The following is a 15,702-nucleotide window of genomic DNA, read 5'->3' as shown; positions in this document are numbered from 1 at the left end:
GTTGAATTAATAACGTAAAATGTAACTATCTATCAATGTTTGCTGAAAATATTGTGCATTTTTCCATTTCCAAAGGAGACTGTTAACATCTTAAAAAAAATAAAAAATCATCAAAATCTATTATTTAGTAAGGGATGCCCAAACGTTTGCATAAGACTGTATGTATTATAGGATCCAATAAAATATACAGTAAAACCTCGGATTGCGAATAACGCAGTTTGCAAGGGTTCTGTAAGACCAGCAAAGATTTTTTTTTTACTTGGAAAACGAACAAGTCTTGGTTTACGAGTACCGAGTATTATGTATCATGCATGCGCTGCTTGTTTTGATGCCAAGCGTCACGTGATCACAACTGAGCCAACATTTTTTTTCACCCTTGTGCTGCGGAATTGTGGGTAATCGTCTCCCCTGCTGGGTCTTAGTGTGCGTCCCTTACTGGTTTAATCAACATCCGTGCACGCGTGTACTATTTACTATAACAATGTGACCACGTTTGTGTGTGTGTAAAACGTATTTTATTTTGTGTCTGTATGCGAGTTTTTACAGCGCGCATGTAAGCTAAAACAAGTCTCATTAGAGAGGTTAAAGATCTTCTTTGAAGATTTTCTTTCTCCCTCCTACTTTCGCCTTCACCCACACACACACACACACTTTTTTTTCTGTGGTTCTTTTCAAAGGTAAAGTGCAGGTTAATTTGTTTTATTTTCACTTTACAGCAGTGAGTCCGTTAGTGTGTCGCTCAATCGAGTGTCATTAGAGAGACTTCTTGTTTATTTTTCCGATAAAACAGTGTTTATGTTGTGTGTGCATGTGTGTGAAAAGAGTGGAGAAAGGGTAACTCTGTAAGACGAGAAGGGTTTAGGTTAACACACACACAAACACGCACACAGCATGCACAAACGGAAACACGTATCTGTTGGGATTTATTTTTACTAGGTAAAGTGCAGGTAAAGTGCAGGTTAATTTGTTTTATTTTTACTTTATATTTTGTGTTCCATGATGTCATGTGTATCAGTGTGTACATTCCTGTGAAGTCCTAATTAACACTGGGTTAATGTGTCTCTCATATGGCCTTCTCTTGCTGTGACTCCTTTGGCCTGAAGGGGAGCTGTTGAGTTGATGTTGAAAGTCATGTCGAAATATTTATCATATTATATTTACATATAGTATTTTAAGGTTATATTTGGACCCAGTTTTTATATTTTGTATAGTATTTCAGCATTAGATTTGTAGTGTAATTAATTAATCACATACTGTAAGCACTCTAAAAAATAAAACTGTGCTGTACTCGATGTTTTTGGTGAAACACCTTTACAGGTAAAATATTGAGTGAATATAATAGTGGCAAAAATATATAGATACTTAATGAATTAAGTAAAAGTTAGTAAAAAAAATAGACCTAAATATATTTTTTAATTAAACATTTATTTGCCAAATTTGACAAGACATAAAGTCTAAACTCAACATTTTTTAGTTTGCAAATGACATGACAAGATTATAAAAACAGTGAGCTGAATTGATTTCATTAGAAAACAGTCTCTCATACAATACATCTGCCGCAAACATTATACAGTTAACATGTGCAAAGTAGATTTGTGTATTAGAATTTAGTGAGTCACATTTTACATCAAAGATTGCACACCTTCACAAGAAATGTTCACAAGAAAAGCATGGCTCCATCTGTAAGTATACTGTGTTTGTGGAGTACTTGTAGTATTTTTGCACTTTAAATACATTTACCTTAAGTAAAAAGTTTGGAGTCCTATTTTCTAAACAAAGCTATGCAGCATTATGCTAATGAACCTGCCTGCCTCTAATGCTGTAAAACATGACTGGGGCTGTTTTGGACTCAGACCTGTGCCTTCTGCAGTGTTATTGCTGCTGGACAACTGTGCATTTTACAAGTTCTCTCAAACTCCTGCTGCATGCTCAGTGTTTAACCATGTAAAAAATATGCACATAAACGATAAGTGGTTGGGAGCCTCAGGACTGACTACCATGAGCTGCAGAGAGAGAACCATAGCAGGCCTGTGCAGATCCTGTACTGCTGCAACATGCTCCGTGCCTAAACACTGTCAGACTCTTGACACTGTAGCTCACATTCTGCTGTTCAAACCTGCTTTGGTCTGTATTTCCTCCTTAAAGAGTCTGAGTGAAACAAGCAGATTCAGTGTGCGAGGTGGACCGTTACAAATGTGTTAATCAATTGATTATGGTGAGATACCCGATAGAAAGCTTAATATACATGCACATGCTGCAGGTGTTAAACAAACAAATCTCTCCTTTTACAGCAGATTTTCAGTATTTGTATTAACCACACTCTGGCTGAGCAATTTGGTGATTGGATCAATCGAGCAAGATCACAATGAACCTGCCTATTGCTAGGCAGCTATCATTAGCTATCGAGCACTGCTGTGATGGCATTCAGAGAAGTACCTTACACCCTATAAATTTGTGTATGCATGCAGACAGGCTCATTATTTCACTAACTTGTGTAAGAAGTGTTCCAGGTGTTTTTTGTCTGTTCTCACAGCAGTGTGTCCTCACTTCTTGTCTCTGATTTTACATAAGACATCCCATGAGCTCTTGTATGGAGCAATTAACTCAAATTGGTATGTTATTGTTGTTAAACATAAATAATATTGTCTGTCTGATGTTACTGTGTGTTTTTTCTTACAGAAATTGAGGACTTAATAAGTTCTGAAACAGCTGATAAATAGAGAGAGCTCCTCACTGAAGTGGAGAAACTGAATCGCTCTTTCACTCCAGAAACATCTGCAACTTACAGTCTTTTAAGCTCATATCACTGTGGGAAGCTTTTTATGTGTATTATACATAAATAAATAATTTGTCATGTTAACGTAAACATAAACATGACTATGAATGGGTGTTTTTATTTTAATCCAAAAAAATATATACATTGCTACAGATCTGGCCTTTAAAAACGCATGTTTTCGGAAAAGGGATCCCACGACTTGCTGCGGCTGCGCGCGGCAAGCTGTGAAAATGCCCTTCCTTACCTGTAGGGGGCAGTCATGTTTCAGTCTAAAGTATTGTGTGTCTACTGAAGCCGAAAAATATTATGTCTCTTAGGCGCCTATTGACAGAAAACCCATTGTGTCAGGCTCAAACTGATATGTATTTATTCTTCATTTTCATTCAGAATTATTATATTATTAGAAGTAGTAGTTCTCCGAATTTATTATTATTATTTGTAGCGTTTTAACGTTATAATGACAATGAATAGCTGCCGGCATTCTCCACCATAATATATAGGTAGAGTTTTAACAGAATAATGACCATGAATAGTTTCCGGCATTCTTCATCATTAATACGTAGGGTTTACATAAAAAAAAACAACGAATGACGGTTGCATTGTCCACCAATTAATATAGACATTTTAATGTGAACACAATGCCAACGCATCCTTTATCATTAATAAGTAATTTTTAGCTCTGGGTCAGAGTTGTATCGAATCTTTAACGATTCGGTTTAATTTGATTAATTGAATCCAAATTTATAACGTACACTTTATCGACTACCCGTCCAGCGTTTAGCACAATTTAGTGTATCTTACCAGTTCTGGTTATCACATGGCCAACGGCTATAACACAAAATCTAGTATTTAGCAATTTATGAGCAAGGTAACACGATCTGGGCAAATGTTTAGACTTTAAAATACATGACCAAGACAACAGTACTTTATAAAGAAACAAGGATTTATTTGACTAATCTACGATACATGAAACTACACTACTTGAACGCACGCACACGCACACACATACACACAAACAGTTTGGCAAGTGAAAATTAATGAAGTTATTCTAGTACTGGTTACTAGATCAACGAAAGTCACAAGAGCAGAGTCTTGGGTTCAATCTTACGGTTTAGTTATGAAACGAGCACCAACTTCAGCAAGGTATGCAGCATTGTTTGTTTACTTGCGTTATGTTTCGTTCTCATCCGTGCGTTCGCCTTCAGCGAAGGGAATCACGGCGTTGCTGATTGGTTGGTGCGCTGTTGTAGAGATGACGTCAGTCGGAAAAGCCCTTCGGTGAGGCGTTGGTTGCCTGGTTACCGATGGCTGCGCTCTGGAACTTCTCCTGAGGTTTCCTTCGTTGCGGGACTTTGGAGTTCTGGCACGAAGTCTCGTTGAGAGTTCTTGAAGAGCGGATGACGCCAGCAGCGGCGGCGCAGCGCCCGCAAGGGCGAAGCCCTAGCTGCTTGAAAGATGTTGTGGGTTGCAGTTGTGATGATATCTTCTCTTCTCCCTCTTTTCCTGTGGACTTCCTAAGGGTTTTTGTCCCTTGGGGGTCAGTCCGTCCCACAGGTGATTCCTCCAATCGGATGTGATTGCAGGGCTTAGCCACACCTCACGTGGTCCCTCTTTCCATGCATAAATTAGCCAGGTGTTTCGGCTGTCACGTGTGACCCATCCGGTTGGAGTTTTTAATACTTTATAAAAAGTAATTTTGCATGAGCTCTGTTCATGCTACCAATTACCCATGTTCACCAACATTCTTGAAATAAAGCCAGCTTGAGATTGACACCAAACATTACATATCTTACCCACTCATTCCTTCCTGTATCTAATAAAAAGGTTTGTAAATGCTGATTACACCTTGAACGTTATGCAGATTAATCAAACATGTACACAGGAATAAAAGGACCTGAGTAAATATATGTAAATACGTTTTGCCCTACTGGCACACTTTAAAGATGTTTAAAATAGTGTCCATGCCGTATGCCTTTGTTCATGGAAAGGCATGTCTTCCAGAGGTCAAGAGACTGTCCAGGTGTGATGAGGCCTCTTCCTCCCCAGCTTGGGGTGGAGCTGTAAAACTGTCTTCTTTGTTTACCGGATCGCCGATTTACACCCTCGGTTTCGGGGTCTACTTCAAAGCATCTGGCCTTGTGAAGTTTCTTAGTTTTACAGACGTCCCCCTTAAGATAGCAAACCAGATAAGGTTATCAGGATGGTGCCATGCATGCTGGAAGAGGGTGTTCAGGAATGTGATCCATTGACTGTTCTCTCTATGGGAGCCCTGTTATTCGCTACATATCCCCCTTTTTGCTCGGTGAAGTTCCATTCGCGAACATCAGCGGGCACTGGAAGTAGAAACATAGAGAGAGAGAACAGGCACACACAAGACACAAACAACACCTCCATAACCAACTGAATCATGGTGCATAACCTAGTTACCTCGTATGGTCTGGTTACGAACACTTAAAACGACATGGGGTGCTTTTGGCTAGGCTTTATCCCAAATTGGGTTGTTTCGATTGGCTGACAACGATTTACTTTCACTTTGGGTGGAAAGAGTCAACCTAATTTTTGGGAGCTGTACTCAAGCTTGGTTAAGATAATTCCCTGATCAAAGAAAGAGAAAACGCAGGGGGAAAAAATAGACAAACACAAAGAGAAAGGGCCACAAGGACACAAATAGGTTGAGGAAACTAAACTAGTGTCGCATGTGTGGAGCAACTCCTCTCTACCAGAGGTTGGGCCTAGCAGTGCAGACAGAGGAGGGTGATTAGGTGTTTGTTTACAAAAGTGAATAAAATATCTGTATGTACCTTCCTAGAAGGACCAAAGTATGTTACTGTGGTGAAAGGTATACGACAGTTGATCTGTGTCAGTGGTCTGTTCTTCCCCCCTTTTCAGTTTGGAACAACTCTTTAATCATCCTTCTCATCAGTTCTTTAAAGTCTTGACATTGGTGATGTCTTCAGTTCATTTGTGGCTTGGGCTTGTGCTGGATTAGCTCAGATTTTGACAAGTTTCTTCGTCAAATCATTGTTCTGAATTCAAGGTCAGCAAATTCTTTGATGAGAGCTTCCCGGAGCAGATGGTAGTCAGTCTTTAGGTGAGCTGCACACTTTAGGTAGCTGCACACTTCGGTAGCTGCACACTTTAGGGCTGGATGTTGTTTGAAGCCAGAGTTTACCTTGGTCAGTGATGTGGAGTCTCTTTTCTAGATGGAGATCACTTTTCATACATAAGTCTGGAAATCTTGGCTGCCTGGCAGATGTGGCATAAATTTATCAAGGTGCCTGGCGAGTTGGTCAAGGTCTGCGCTGTGCGATGCTCTGTGGCTGGAGGAAGCAGGTTCCCGGTGTTCTGCCATGAGGTAGGGTTCTTTGGAGGGAGCTTGGGGATGCGTCGCCCCGCCCGTCACTTCTTCCACTACGTATCAGTCCAAGAACAGGGGACCTGGTCCTGCTCAACAGGGGTAAGATGCGTGCACGTCGTTACCTTGACGGATCGTGGCACCATTCACAGGCGGGCTTGGGTTCCTCTGTGACGCTGTAGGACTCTTCCTTTGCTATGGTCCATCTGTCACATGAGGTAGCTGATCTCATTCCTTGCTTGTCCAGGTGAGTTTTGAGGGCTTTAATTCTGCCATTTTTCTCCCTGGGGTCAGACATGGCCTTTCCTAGTAGCTCTTCTGCATACTGCAGCCTGTCGGGGAGATCAGCGTGGTTTGCCTTGCCTTGTTCACTTTCATGTGTTGTAGTTGCCAGACTTTCTTGCAGCACGGTGATTTTCACTTTGTCCTGCTCTACCTCGTCACCCCCTTTCCGTCGCTCCTGAGCTTCCAGTTCCAGTTGCTTGATGCGTTGTTGCACACGCCAGCTCCTGCTGTAGATAGGCGGCGTGTCTGTTGCTCAGCTTGAGGGCGACGATGAGTGTGTGACTTAAGGAGCCGGTGATGTTGGACAGTTTATTGGGACTGTAGCACTGACTCGGGTCTTGTCTCATACGGCTCGTTAAGTTGTCGTCTAGCTGGTCTGGCGTCTGGTACTTCAGTGTTTCGGCAGCCTTAGGTAGGAAGCTGTCGGTTGCAACACTTGGCCATGTCTTCAGATCTTTTCAGCGACTGACAGGTCTATGGTGCGAGACATGTTTTGCTGGGGTTCTAGAACCACGACTGACACAGATGTGAGAGAAAGAAACAAAACAGAAAAACAAGAGAGAAAAAAAACAACAGACACAGCAAACAGATGTGTAAGTGTGGGCTACTGCCGAGTGTGGTTCTCTGTGACTGTGGTCCTCTGGTGGGCATGCTACTAACTGGGAGTTTCTGTGGAAAGAGCTAGTGAACACACAGTTAGCATGGCTAGAGAACCGATGCAGAAAAGAACAACAACACAGAGCAAGGGATAGAGTAGTCATGGTAATTTTCTACTTTCCTATAAGAGGAGGTTTCTTTTTTTTGTGTAAGGAAAGGTTAGAGCTAATGGTAAGCTGAGGAAAAACAAACAGAAACCGCATTTCTGTGGCAGAATAAGTTCAATACCAAATTTTGTTTTTCATTCCCCCTTTTGTGTTATTAAGTTCGGTTGGAAGGGTGCTCCTAAGTAAAGGGGTTTCAAGATGGGGATTTCTCAGTATGTGATTGTTATTTAAGATTTCCTCTAGGCGAAAGAAACAATAACAATGACAGTATTGGTTAACTCAGCATTAGGGTTGGCAACCACACACAGATTGAAACACTTTTAAACGCGTCTTCAAAATTTTATGGACGGTTTCCTAGTTGACCTGCTTTAACCTTGGCTAGGTAGGATCCCAGCACGAAAAGGGTAGGTACGGTGAGAGTCGGGCGCCTTTGAACTTAAGAATTCACGCTTCAACAATATGTAACGTTTCTACCGTTCTCTGCTTTTGTGACTTTCACAGGTACGATCCTAGAATAGCAGCAGTAGTCAAACCAGGAGAAAAACTGAGGAAAAGAGAAAAAGAAAGTGTGGGGTTTCCTACTAATGTGAGGACACTTAACAGGGTTGACCAAGTTAGTTAAAACTGGGTGACAAAAGCCCTGGTGGATAATGCGAAAACTTTCAAATTTGAATTTCAAATTATGAATTATAGCTAATTATTGAGCATTAATTAGCACTAGAATTGGTAGGAGCTATTTGTTATTAACGCCATTGATCGTCTATCATTAAATTAGAGACCCGACTTTCTAATTAAAATTACTTAATTTAAAAGAATTTCAAAATAATAATGATAGTCGATGATCAATTTTTAAAAGATGTTTATCATCAAAATCATATAAGTAGTTACAGTTACAGTGTACAATGAACACCGAATCTGTAATAATTTATGAAATTGAATTAAAGCTTTAGATTAAAACAATTAGACTATGATCAACATTCCAGGATGTCATCAAAATCAATGAAAGTAATTTTGCTTAATCCTTTGAGTATAGGTAAAGTAATCAAGAGGGGGTCAGAAGAGAAAAAGGAAAAAGACCCACTGGTGTGAGTTAAATTTGGGTGTAAAGAGGTTAGGTCACTAACAACTTTCGAACAGTGCATTCACAACTGAAAGATGCTATGTGCTAACCACTAGCCTTAAATGCTACATGCACACAGGCTACAATGTAAACGCGCTAGGTTTGCTAACTGACGTAGCTCATGCTAGGCTTTGTTTACAACTGGTATTAAATGGCGCGGGCGGACGGCGCTTGCGCTCTTAAAAGTTATCCCGGGGAGAGGTTGTTTAGAGTTTCCGGGTCACAGTCGTCGCTATGGTTACGTACACTTAAACGAGCGTGCTAGTTCAACAGTTATGGGTGCTCAGTGACAATGGTAGCGCATTTAACAATAAACAACCCGAACAACACTAGTTAGCTCATTATAGCTGAACGACGTCAACTCCACTCGTTAAAGTAGGGCACACAAATTAGTTGGTACTACATTTAACACAACAATGTTGCTGAGATCTCGGCGGATCTCAGCCCTTTGTCAGACAAACATACCGACATTAAACACAAAACAAACGTGGCTTTTAACCGCACATTTTACTTAAGTGAATTTGCACGTGGAACATCGCACAAGCAGATTCACTATTGAGACAAATTAGCTGCACAAAGGTGTGTGTGGCAGGGTTTCTTTGCTGCATACACACTAAGAATTACAAACAGGGTTTCTTCGCTGTTTGTTACACACTAATTTGACTTTAGGGTTTGTGCAAATTAGCTGCACAAAGATGCGTGGCAGGGTTTCTTCGCTGCCTACACACTTACAATTAAAAACGGGGTTTCTTCGCTGTTTTTATGATAATATAAGGCCTTTAAAAGATGATAAGAGGAACATCGCTCAAATCAATCTTTATCGCGGTGAAGGAAGATTTCTTCGTTCCAACAGGCGATTTTAATAATATTAAAATGTAAAAAGATTTCTTCGTCTTTACAGTACAAGTTTAATATTATAAGCTGCAGTTTACTTGAACATATAGCTAAGCTTGAAAATGGAACAAGCATCTCGCGCTCGCTATGAAGGCCTTTAAAAGATGATAGGAGGAACATCGCTCCAATCAATCTTTATCGCGGTGAAGGAAGATTTCTTCGTTCCAACAGGCGAGCTTTATAGTATTAAAATGTAAAGAGATTTCTTCGTCTTTACAAGTTTACTTTAACCATTAACCATGACTAAATGTCGGACAAATAGTGGCTGTTAAAGTACAATACTAAAGGTGGTTTTGAACCATCCAATCACGAAAGTAAGTTCGTGTTGCATTTCATTCATTTACACAGTTGTGTGCCGGGAGACAAGTACGTATACAGTATCGCAAAAATCTGTTTCTCCGCCTCTAATCTATTTCTGGACAATAGAAGAGATACAGTAAACGGTCTTGGTTTTATGGATTTTTAAGCCAAACAATGCCCGCTTTTATTCTCCACCATTATATATGTAGCGTTTTAACGTTATAATGACAATGAAAAGCTGCCGGCATTCTCCACCATAATACTGTGTATAGGTAGAGTTTTAACATAATAATGACCATGAATAGTTTACGGCATTCTTCATCATTAATACGTAGGGTTTACATAATCAAGACAACGAATGACGGTTGCATTGTCCACCAATAAATATAGACATTTTAATGTGAACACAATGCCAACGCATCCGTCATCATTAACAAGTAATTTTTAGCTCTGGGTCAGAGTTGTATCGAATCTTTAACGATTTGGTTTAATTTGATTAATTGAATCAAAATTTATAACGTACACTATATTGACTACCCGTCCAGCGTTTAGCACAATTTAGTGTATCTTACCAGTTCTGGTTATCACATGGCCAACGGCTATAACACAAAATCTAGTATTTAGCAATTTATGAGCAAGGTAACACGATCTGGGCAAATGTTTAGACTTTAAAATACATGACCAAGACAACAGTACTTTACAAAGAAACGAGAATTTATTTGACTAATCTACGATACATGAAACTACACTACTTGAACGCACGCGCACACACACACACACACACAAACAATTTGGCAAGTGAAAATGAATGAAGTTATTCTAGTACTGGTTACTAGATCAACGAAAGTCACAAGAGCAGAGTCTTGGGTTCAATCTTACGGTTTAGTTATGAAACGAGCACCAACTTCAGCAAGGTATGCAGCATTGTTTGTTTACTTGCGTTATGTTTCGTTCTCATCCGTGCGTTCGCCTTCAGCGAAGGGAATCACGGCGTTGCTGATTGGTTGGTGCGCTGTTGTAGAGATGACGTCAGTCGGAAAAGCCCTTCGGTGAGGCGTTGGTTGCCTGGTTACCGATGGCTGCGCTCTGGAACTTCTCCTGAGGTTTCCTTCGTTGCGGGACTTTGGAGTTCTGGCACGAAGTCTCGTTGAGAGTTCTTGAAGAGCGGATGACGCCAGCAGCGGCGGCGCAGCGCCCGCAAGGGCGAAGCCCTAGCTGCTTGAAAGATGTTGTGGGTTGCAGTTGTGATGATATCTTCTCTTCTCCCTCTTTTCCTGTGGACTTCCTAAGGGTTTTTGTCCCTTGGGGGTCAGTCCGTCCCACAGGTGATTCCTCCAATCGGATGTGATTGCAGGGCTTAGCCACACCTCACGTGGTCCCTCTTTCCATGCATAAATTAGCCAGGTGTTTCGGCTGTCACGTGTGACCCATCCGGTTGGAGTTTTTAATACTTTATAAAAAGTAATTTTGCATGAGCTCTGTTCATGCTACCAATTACCCATGTTCACCAACATTCTTGAAATAAAGCCAGCTTGAGATTGACACCAAACATTACATATCTTACCCACTCATTCCTTCCTGTATCTAATAAAAAGGTTTGTAAATGCTGATTACACCTTGAACGTTATGCAGATTAATCAAACATGTACACAGGAATAAAAGGACCTGAGTAAATATATGTAAATACGTTTTGCCCTACTGGCACACTTTAAAGATGTTTAAAATAGTGTCCATGCCGTATGCCTTTGTTCATGGAAAGGCATGTCTTCCAGAGGTCAAGAGACTGTCCAGGTGTGATGAGGCCTCTTCCTCCCCAGCTTGGGGTGGAGCTGTAAAACTGTCTTCTTTGTTTACCGGATCGCCGATTTACACCCTCGGTTTCGGGGTCTACTTCAAAGCATCTGGCCTTGTGAAGTTTCTTAGTTTTACAGACGTCCCCCTTAAGATAGCAAACCAGATAAGGTTATCAGGATGGTGCCATGCATGCTGGAAGAGGGTGTTCAGGAATGTGATCCATTGACTGTTCTCTCTATGGGAGCCCTGTTATTCGCTACATATTATTATTATTATTATTATTGTAACGCACCCGCGCGTTTGTGAAGTATTGTGTTCAGATGTGCCTCTCCGCTTTCTAGAAGTTTATGGAGTACAGAGTCTGAAAAAGTCAAAGGCATAATACATGGTCTTAGTTTGGTTTGCACCTGCAACATAGCATTCACCAGACTTTTGTAGTTTTGTAGCTAGCCTTGGACACCAACACTGTGAGTAATAAGGCAGAGACGGCTGTGCAGAGTTCTTGTGTGCCATGACGCTGGCCATGGTGCTTACTGCTCTTCATGTTTTGGATACGCAAGCAGCTGTCTTGGGATACAAGGCACTGGCTGCAGGCCTGCTGCCAAAAGATATACTTACATTTTTGTGTAGGATGAAGAATAGTGTTCTACTGTTTGTCGTACACTGCTTATTCAATTTCAGTGTGAGTAACATACAGTGAGCCCATACACTTTTACAAGTTTTTGTTTTATCATCATTATTTTCTTATAAAAGATATACTCACATGAATTGTATTGATATTTTTTAAATAAAATTCACATTTTTGACACCAAAATGTAAAGTTTGTTTGTGTCAATTAACCTTCCTTTCATGTTAGCTTTCTGTTACTATCTCTTATGTTTACGGGTCGGTTTTGACCCGTGTCTTCAATCAGCCATATTACCCTCAAAACAATTATTTATCATCCTTTTTTTTTCTTAGTTCTTGGTTACTTTGTTATGCTTTCATCCATTATTATTATTTTTTTTAAATATTATTGCTGTTTGACCTCATGAGCTTTTACTTTACCAGGATACCTCTTGTTTTCAATTTAAAAAAAATGATTTTGAACCTCAAAAGAATTATAAAAAAAAATAAAAGGTTGTTATGTTACCTGACTGCTACTGAGGGGTATTAGAACACATCTCTTAAATAACTTTGTTTGTATATATATATATATATATATATATATATATATATATATATATATAAAATTATTTGTTATATGTAAATTTGTTTGTATATGTATAATAATAATAATAATAATAATTACTATAATGAAATCTATGATGTTACGGGTCAAATTTGACCCATATTTATTAAATTTTAGGGAAAAATAATTAATAAACAAATCAAGAAAATCAAACCAATAGAAACGAGGCACTAGTTCCAGTTTTGTGGGCAAGAACATGCATTGAGAGGATGCTGGCACTGATGCTGTTTGTGTTGCTGATGGTGTGGAAGGAGTGCTACGTATGTGAGCTCTGCAGCTGTCTGACCAAAGCTGCAGCAGCTGGGTCCCGTGGCACCCGCTCCATTCTCTCAATGTGTAACTTGAGAAGGAAACTTCCTAACTCCATAGGAAATGAACAAACTGTTTCTCCGCATTCTCCACTTGTTTTTTTCTGGTTATGTTCCACCCTAGGTGAATGTGGGTCCACAACACAAATGCATTGTATGAAGACACATCTAGAATGACTAGAAAACACAACCATTTTTATTATAGTCCCAGATAATTATGGGCTTTTTTTCACTTGCTGATGACACAGCCACATCTTTGTGAAAAGTGGACATAAGTAGGCTATCACACTTCAGTATTTTATTGGACAATGTGAAACAACCGTGGTGGAAAAAGCAATTTTTAAGAAAGTGGAGCCTTGTCCTTCACCTGCAAAATTTTGGCAGGCAGCTCAGGTTTATTTATTTTACTGTGCCCACCATGGTAAGTTGCCACCTGAGAAGTTCTTGTCCAAGGTCATAGCTGGTAAAGAAATTCCCACAGTCCAGTAGTCATATCGAGGACTACATGTTTTCCTTGATTATTCTCAGGAACACTTGCATGTTTGCCTGTGTAAATCTGCAGATTCCATGCATAGCTGTTTTTTGCATCACAGGCTGCCCAAATTTTTATGCCATATTTTCCTAGCTTACTAGGCATGTACTGCCGGAAAGGGCATTTTCCACGGAAAGGGACAAAACGTTCATCTATTGTTACCTCTGGCCCTGAACATCAGTGGAAGGAGCTACTCCCATTTTCCCCAGACATCCCTGATGGGAGCAAGCTTGTCAGATTTTTCTCTCAGATGTTACTCTGTTGTCAAATCCAAAGACTCTTACTATCATTTGAAATGACTAAAGTAACATTGTTGCCCGGAAAATATTTCTGCCTGTCGACACACCCCAGAGACTATCAGTGGCCTCATTCCTGGATTTGTAAACACCAGCAAGTAGAAGAACACCAGTATAAGCATCCAGGTATTTTTCATCAATCTCACAATGAACCTTTTTTCCTTCACATTAATTATGGCTCGGACATCTGTGAGCTCATGCAAGCGGAAGGAGATAGTGCTGTCCTCCAAGTGTGTTACTTTGTCCCCAACGGTGTTTGAGTGAGCAGTTTGAAAAGATGCTATCGGTGGTGTAATCTTCAGCCCTCCCGACTGAATGATTGTAGTAGCCTTAATGTGGGAGCCCCTAGTGATGGGTAGGAATTGAATACAACTAAATTAGGGAGAAATTCTAGGAAAAAAATGCAAGAAAATAAATAGTAAATGATAATAATAAACAGGTCATCATGAGCGTATCACAGAAACATGGTTTAAGTTCATCTTCATCAATGTCATTTTCAAAGACTTGTGTTCCTTTACATTGTGGATGCACAAGATGAATGTGCATAGAAAAAATAAGAAGAGTTGTTTTGTCCCATGATAAAACTAAACCTTTTCTTTGTCTTTCGATTATTCCTTTCAGGGGTCGCCACAGCAAATCATCTGCCTCCATCTAACCCTGTCCTCTGCATTCTCTTCTCTCACACTAACTAACTAACTTCATGTCCTCTCTCACACATAAATCTCCTCTTTGGTCTTCCTCTACACCTCCTGCCTGGCAGTTCTATCCTTACCAAATTGCTTACAATCTCTCCTCTGAACATGATGAAACTTAACTAAAGGCCAATCAATATATCAAGCATGGCCATTTTAACATCTCTCCAGAGAGACTTCACTGAAAGGATGGTATTGGCCGATGAGCAGTGCCTGGTTTCCTTCAAACGTGACGCCTGGCATTCACAGATAGTGAACTAAATAGTTTAATCTTTGTCTCATCAGACCAAAGAATTTTGTTTCTCATGGTCTGAGAGTTCTTCCGGTGCCTTTTGGGCTGCTATGTGCCTTTTACTAAAGAGTGGCTTAAGCCTGTGTTTCGCTATAGGGCTTATAACCTGTGTAACAGGTATTAGAGCCTGTATTCGTCCTGTGTCCTGTATGTAATGTCTTAGAGCTTGTGTTCAACCCTAGAGCCTATGTCTTGTATGTGCCGTCATACAGATGGAGCCACGCCAAATAGCCGCGGAAGTGTGAATTGCGTACGAATGGCGTACGGCTGCCCTATGCACGCCGTAATCCCCCCTCCTTTTTCTTCGAGAAAGGCGTGTCAAGATTTCACAGTAAACACGCCCATTCAAGCCCTATTTATGCATTTACCTGGTTCCACCACTAGATGGCGCTTTGTTCTCAAGGACACGTTAACACAAGCCAGCAATTTAGCTGCGCTGAGTTGCAATCACGTGATTTTAACAACCCGCTCCCACCCCCGCCGAACTAACGCTGCCAAACTGCACTAGAGATGAAGATGGCGGCTTAATGGACTATTCGCGGTAAGTGGTGTTTTAATTTATAAAATTTGTTTGGGATTAGTTTAAAGTTTATTTTCCAGTTTAGTTTTTTTATCGGCCATTTTGAAAATCACTGGCAGCACCAGCAGCGGTCAGATGTAACTTTAGATATCTTAATGATCTGTTTACCAAGTCTGGAGTTAACATTATAGCTTACTGTCAGTGTCACAAACTCACAATGTCACTCCTCTTCAACTTAAAAGCCACTATAGCTTCGAAAATACTCTTAATGTCCCTATTACAAAAGCTGCACTACCGGATGAAGAGTGTTTGTGTTTTATAAAAATGCCTTTAGAGTCTGACCGCGTGTTGTCTGGATAAATTCAGCATTTATTTATTCTTTGGGTAAGAGTTAATCTGCAGGTTATATCTGTGAATATAATGTGATGCAGTTAATGAAGGACACAAGCTGAGGATAGATGTACAGGAGCTCGCGAGCGAAACGCTCATAACCCGGTTTATATTTTTCTCAGTTTGGCCGTGACTTTGCGCGGTAGCGCGAGC

At 40.4% G+C, this 15,702-nt stretch overlaps 1 pseudogene; it reads left to right on the top strand.

Annotated features, from left to right (window-relative positions):
• Positions 1 to 15,702, top strand: part of LOC128506992 (B-cell receptor CD22-like) — a 128,132-nt pseudogene that overhangs the window by 41,819 nt on the left and 70,611 nt on the right.

Source organism: Clarias gariepinus, chromosome 18, assembly GCF_024256425.1.
Source record: "Clarias gariepinus isolate MV-2021 ecotype Netherlands chromosome 18, CGAR_prim_01v2, whole genome shotgun sequence".
NCBI lineage: Eukaryota > Metazoa > Chordata > Actinopteri > Siluriformes > Clariidae > Clarias > Clarias gariepinus.
Note: the sequence above shows the minus strand (reverse complement) of the source record. Positions and strands in the feature narration are given on the sequence as shown.